Source organism: Chiloscyllium punctatum, unplaced genomic scaffold (genome assembly GCF_047496795.1).
Source record: "Chiloscyllium punctatum isolate Juve2018m unplaced genomic scaffold, sChiPun1.3 scaffold_759, whole genome shotgun sequence".
NCBI classification, from domain to species: domain Eukaryota; kingdom Metazoa; phylum Chordata; class Chondrichthyes; order Orectolobiformes; family Hemiscylliidae; genus Chiloscyllium; species Chiloscyllium punctatum.
Genome location: NW_027310493.1, coordinates 27,501 through 34,487, shown reverse-complemented (window position 1 = coordinate 34,487; position 6,987 = coordinate 27,501).

Below are 6,987 nucleotides of genomic sequence, written 5' to 3'. Positions count from 1 at the left end.
CGTGCATTTCGAACCGTGGGAAGTGATCCAAAAGGGAATGGGGGTGAACGTGACTGCCCAACCCGGCTTTGAGACTTGTAAGCCGGGTAGCTCAGCCGGGTTGGACCCGGCGGTTCTGCCGACGGTCTCGACTTCGAGGCGGGTGCCTCCCCCGTGTACAGGCCGATTTTCATGCATTTGCAACGGTGGGAAGTTGCCCAAAAGTCGATGGGAGTGAATGTGACTGCTCAACCCGACTTCGAGACTTGTAAGCCGGGTAGCTCAGCCGGGTTTGACCCGGCGGTTCTGCCGACGGTCTCGCCTTCGAGGGGGGAGCCTCCCCCGTGTACAGGCCGATTTTCGTGCATTTCCAACGGTGGGAACAGGTTCAAAAGGGGATGGGAGTGATTGTGACTGCTCAACCCGACTCTAGGGCTTCTAACCCGGGTAGCCCGGCCGGGTTTGACCCGGCGGTTCTGCCGACGGTCTCGTCTTCGAGGCGGGTGCCTCCCCCGTATACAGGCCGATTTTCATGCATTTCGAACCGTGGGAAGTGGTCCAAAAGGGAATGGGGGTGGACGTGTCTGCTCATACCGACTTTGAGACTTGTAAGCCGGGTAGCTCAGCCGGGTTTGATCCGGCGGTTCTGCCGACGGTCTCGCCTTCGAGGGGGGAGCCTCCCCCGTGTTCAGTCCGATTTCCATGCATTTCCAACCGTGGGAAGTTGCCCAAAAGGGGATGGGAGTGAATGTGACTGCTCAACCCGACTTTGGCGCTTCCGAGCCGGGTAGCTCAGCCGGGTTTGACCCGGCGGTTCTGCCGACGGTCTCGTCTTCGAGGCGGGTGCCTCCCCCGTATACAGGCCGATTTTCATGCATTTCGAACCGTGGGAAGTGGTCCAAAAGGGAATGGGGGTGGACGTGTCTGCTCATACCGACTTTGAGACTTGTAAGCCGGGTAGCTCAGCCGGGTTTGATCCGGCGGTTCTGCCGACGGTCTCGCCTTCGAGGGGGGAGCCTCCCCCGTGTTCAGTCCGATTTCCATGCATTTCCAACCGTGGGAAGTTGCCCAAAAGGGGATGGGAGTGAATGTGACTGCTCAACCCGACTTTGGCGCTTCCGAGCCGGGTAGCTCAGCCGGGTTTGACCCGGCGGTTCTGCCGACGGTCTCGTCTTCGAGGCGGGTGCCTCCCCCGTGTACAGGCCGATTTTCATGCATTTGGAACCGTGGGAAGTGGTCCAAAAGGGAATGGGGGTGGACGTGACTGCTCATACCGACTTTGAGACTTGTAAGCCGGGTAGCTCAGCCGGGTTTGACCCGGCGGTTCTGCCGACGGTCTCGCCTTCGAGGGGGGAGCCTCCCCCGTGTTCAGTCCGATTTTCGTGCATTTCCCACGGTGGGAAATGGTATCTTTCATTACGGGGACAAGGGTCTGAAGCGGTGAAGTCAGTAACCGGCATAGTTAAGGAAAGGGTTCGAATTTTCTCAACAGTACGAAAAAAGTGAGCAGGGAAGCTAGAGAAGGTGTCAGTGAGTCCCAAACGAGTGAACCGCAAAACTTAGGGAAATGCCCGAAAGCGTTTTAAAGGGTGAAATCGGGAACGAGGAAATGATCGGAAAGTGCCTGAAAGTGCTAAATGAGTAAACAGAAAAACGAAGAAAAATGTTTGAAAAGAAGAAGTGAGTAACCAGGAAAACTTAGAAAAATGTTCAAAACGAAGAAATCAGTAACCAGGAAAACTTAGAAAAATGATCAAAAAGAAGAAATGAGTAACCAGGAAAACTTAGAAAAATGTTTAAAAAGAAGAAATCAGTAACCAGGAAAACTTAGGAAAATGTTTAAAAAGAAGAAATCAGTAACCAGAAAAACTGCGAAAAATGTTTAAAAAGAAGAAATGAGTAACCAGAAAAACTTAGAAAAATGTTTAAAAAGAAGAAATCAGTAACCAGGAAAACTTAGAAAAATGTTTAAAAAGAAGAAATCAGTAACCAGGAAAACTTAGAAAAATGTTATAAAAGAAGAAGTGAGTAACCAGAAAAACTTAGAAAAATGTTTAAAAAGAAGAAATCAGTAACCAGAAAAACTGCGAAAAATGTTTAAAAAGAAGAAATCAGTAACCAGACAAACTGCGAAAAATGTTTAAAAAGAAGAAATCAGTAACCAGGAAAACTTAGAAAAATGTTTAAAAAGAAGAAGTGAGTAACCAGAAAAACTTAGAAAAATGTTTAAAAAGAAGAAATCAGTAACCAGAAAAACTTAGAAAAATGTTTAAAAAGAAGAAATCAGTAACCAGAAAAACTGCGAAAAATGTTTAAAAAGAAGAAATCAGTAACCAGAAAAACTTAGAAAAATGTTTAAAAAGAAGAAGTGAGTAACCAGAAAAACTTAGAAAAATGTTTAAAAAGAAGAAATCAGTAACCAGAAAAACGGCGAAAAATGTTTAAAAAGAAGAAATCAGTAACCAGACAAACTGCGAAAAATGTTTAAAAAGAAGAAATCAGTAACCAGAAAAACTTAGAAAAATGTTTAAAAAGAAGAAATCAGTAACCAGAAAAACTTAGAAAAATGTTTCAAAAGAAGAAGTGAGTAACCAGAAAAACTTAGAAAAATGTTTAAAAAGAAGAAGTGAGTAACCAGAAAAACTTAGAAAAATGTTTAAAAAGAAGAAATCAGTAACCAGAAAAACTTAGAAAAATGTTTAAAAAGAAGAAATCAGTAACCAGAAAAACTGCGAAAAATGTTTAAAAAGAAGAAATCAGTAACCAGACAAACTGCGAAAAATGTTTAAAAAGAAGAAATCAGTAACCAGGAAAACTTAGAAAAATGTTTAAAAAGAAGAAGTCAGTAACCAGAAAAACTTAGAAAAATGTTTAAAAAGAAGAAATCAGTAACCAGAAAAACTTAGAAAAATGTTTAAAAAGAAGAAATCAGTAACCAGAAAAACTGCGAAAAATGTTTAAAAAGAAGAAATCAGTAACCAGAAAAACTTAGAAAAATGTTTAAAAAGAAGAAGTGAGTAACCAGAAAAACTTAGAAAAATGTTTAAAAAGAAGAAATCAGTAACCAGAAAAACGGCGAAAAATGTTTAAAAAGAAGAAATCAGTAACCAGACAAACTGCGAAAAATGTTTAAAAAGAAGAAATCAGTAACCAGAAAAACTTAGAAAAATGTTTCAAAAGAAGAAGTGAGTAACCAGAAAAACTTAGAAAAATGTTTAAAAAGAAGAAGTGAGTAACCAGAAAAACTTAGAAAAATGTTTAAAAAGAAGAAATCAGTAACCAGAAAAACTTAGAAAAATGTTTAAAAAGAAGAAATCAGTAACCAGAAAAACTGCGAAAAATGTTTAAAAAGAAGAAATCAGTAACCAGACAAACTGCGAAAAATGTTTAAAAAGAAGAAATCAGTAACCAGGAAAACTTAGAAAAATGTTTAAAAAGAAGAAGTGAGTAACCAGAAAAACTTAGAAAAATGTTTAAAAAGAAGAAATCAGTAACCAGAAAAACTTAGAAAAATGTTTAAAAAGAAGAAATCAGTAACCAGAAAAACTGCGAAAAATGTTTAAAAAGAAGAAATCAGTAACCAGAAAAACTGCGAAAAATGTTTAAAAAGAAGAAATCAGTAACCAGAAAAACTTAGAAAAATGTTTAAAAAGAAGAAGTGAGTAACCAGAAAAACTTAGAAAAATGTTTAAAAAGAAGAAATCAGTAACCAGAAAAACGGCGAAAAATGTTTAAAAAGAAGAAATCAGTAACCAGACAAACTGCGAAAAATGTTTAAAAAGAAGAAATCAGTAACCAGAAAAACTTAGAAAAATGTTTCAAAAGAAGAAGTGAGTAACCAGAAAAACTTAGAAAAATGTTTAAAAAGAAGAAGTGAGTAACCAGAAAAACTTAGAAAAATGTTTAAAAAGAAGAAATCAGTAACCAGAAAAACTTAGAAAAATGTTTAAAAAGAAGAAATCAGTAACCAGAAAAACTGCGAAAAATGTTTAAAAAGAAGAAATCAGTAACCAGGAAAACTTAGAAAAATGTTTAAAAAGAAGAAATGAGTAACCAGGAAAACTTAGAAAAATGTTTAAAAAGAAGAAATGAGTAACCAGGAAAACTTAGAAAAATGTTTAAAAAGAAGAAATCAGTAACCAGAAAAACTTAGAAAAATGTTTAAAAAGAAGAAATCAGTAACCAGAAAAACGGCGAAAAATGTTTAAAAAGAAGAAATGAGTAACCAGAAAAACTTAGAAAAATGTTTAAAAAGAAGAAATCAGTAACCAGAAAAACGGCGAAAAATGTTTAAAAAGAAGAAATCAGTAACCAGAAAAACTTAGAAAAATGTTTAAAAAGAAGAAGTGAGTAACCAGAAAAACTTAGAAAAATGTTTAAAAAGAAGAAATCAGTAACCAGGAAAACTTGGAAAAAAACACTTAGAAAAATTTTCAGCAAAGTGTGAAAAATATTCTAAGTGTCAGCGGAGGAAAATGCTGAAGCATCGGGAAAGATTCGCAAACTTACACCGAACATGTGCTCCGAAGTGCCGGAGGAATTGGGTGAATTGAGCCCGGCAAATGGCCAGCTGTCGTTTTGTGCCTGCAGCCCGAAAACTTTAACTTTGTCTGTCGCGGAAGTCCGGACCGAGAAAAATCCAAACGGTTTTGACCGGACCGAGTTCCAGACCGATGCAGTCAAATTTGGAATTCAGACCCATTCAGTGCCACTTGTAGTTTTTCCGCAGTGAGGTTGGCGGGGTACCCGGAGATATATGGGAACACGATTTTTAGAACAAAATGGCGGCGCGGGACCGTTCTGAAAGGCATCCGAAAAACGGTTCCACGGGCATAGCACTTTAATGACAGGTATGAGTGCATGCCGGAGAGCTCTTGGAAGTCGAATTTTTGACACTTTGTCAATTTTTTGACAGATTTGACAAACTCTTTCTGTCTGTTCTAAGAGTCAGTCAGAGACTTGTGCGGCGGTCTTTTGACACTATTGGAGGGCGGGCAAACCCCACGTTGACTCCGGCCGTCCCTCCACAGGCGCTCGTGTCCAAAATGAAGGCGAGAGACGCGAGTGGCCTGGTTCCCTTGGGTGTTGCCAAGAAGGCTGCGGGCTGACCGTTGCCTGAGCACTCCCTAAAGCCTCTTGTGATGAGAGCAGACCTCGCCTGCCGCACGACCGGCTCTGGGAGTCGTTGGGCCGCTATTTGTGAATAGTCTGGTCCTCCTCTGCCACCCGGACAAGCGCGATGGCTCTGCCGCCCTGCGGTGCTCGTCACCCAGGTTTGGGGAACACGATACTCGTAACAAAAATAAAAGGCGGCTCGGGACCTGCAGGCGAAAGGGGTCCCGTGGTGCTAAGCACGTCGACTTCGGGTCTCGGTGCAAGCCGGAGAGCTCACGGAAGTCTAAAGTTTTCGGCACGTGGTCGAATCTTTTCAAAGGCTTACCCGGCTCTTTCCGTCCATTCTGAGAGTAAGTCAGAGGCCGGTGCGGAGGTCTCTTGACAATCGGAGGGGGTGGTGGCCCTCCGCAGGCGCTCGTGTCGAAAATGAAGGCGAGAGACGCGAGTGGCCTGGTTCCCCTGGGTGTTGCCAGGAAGGCTGCGGGCTGACCCTTGCCTGAGCACTCCCTAAAGCCTCTTGTGATGAGAGCAGACCTCGCGCGCCGCACGACCGGCTCTGGGAGTCGTTGGGCCGCTATCTGTGAATAGTCTGGTCCTCCTCTGCCACCCGGCCAAGTGCGATGGCTCTGCCGCCCTGCGGTGCTCGTCACGCAGGTATGGGGCACACGATGCTCGTAACAGCAAATAAAGGCGGCTCGGGACCTGCAGGCGAAAGGGGTCCCGTGGTGCTTAGCACGTCGACTTCGGGTCTCGGTGCAAGCCGGAGAGCTCACGGAAGTCTAAAGTTTTCGGCACGTGGTCGAATCTTTTGAAAGGCTTACCCGGCTCTTTCCGTCCATTCTGAGAGTCAGTCAGAGGCCGGTGCGGCGGTCTATTGACGACCGGAGGCTCCCATGGGTGTTGCGATGAGGGTGGAGGGCACAGAACCTTGCCTTAGCACTCCCTAATAAAGCCTCTTGTGAAGAGAGCAGACCTCGCGCGCCGCACGACCGGCTCTGGGAGTCGTTGGGCCGCTATCTGTGAATAGTCTGGTCCTCCTCTGCCACCCGGCCAAGTGCGATGGCTCTGCCGCCCTGCGGTGCTCGTCACGCAGGTATGGGGCACACGATGCTCGTAACAGCAAATAAAGGCGGCTCGGGACCTGCAGGCGAAAGGGGTCCCGTGGTGCTTAGCACGTCGACTTCGGGTCTCGGTGCAAGCCGGAGAGCTCACGGAAGTCTAAAGTTTTCGGCACGTGGTCGAATCTTTTGAAAGGCTTACCCGGCTCTTTCCGTCCATTCTGAGAGTCAGTCAGAGGCCGGTGCGGCGGTCTATTGACGACCGGAGGCTCCCATGGGTGTTGCGATGAGGGTGGAGGGCACAGAACCTTGCCTTAGCACTCCCTAATAAAGCCTCTTGTGAAGAGAGCAGACCTCGCGCGCCGCACGACCGGCTCTGGGAGTCGTTGGGCCGCTATCTGTGAATAGTCTGGTCCTCCTCTGCCACCCGGCCAAGTGCGATGGCTCTGCCGCCCTGCGGTGCTCGTCACGCAGGTATGGGGCACACGATGCTCGTAACAGCAAATAAAGGCGGCTCGGGACCTGCAGGCGAAAGGGGTCCCGTGGTGCTTCGCACGTCGACTTCGGGTCTCGGTGCAAGCCGGAGAGCTCACGGAAGTCTAAAGTTTTCGGCACGTGGTCGAATCTTTTGAAAGGCTTACCCGGCTCTTTCCGTCCATTCTGAGAGTCAGTCAGAGGCCGGTGCGGCGGTCTATTGACGACCGGAGGCTCCCATGGGTGTTGCGATGAGGGTGGAGGGCACAGAACCTTGCCTTAGCACTCCCTAATAAAGCCTCTTGTGAAGAGAGCAGACCTCGCGCACCGCACGACCGGCTCTGGGAGTCGTTGGGCCGCT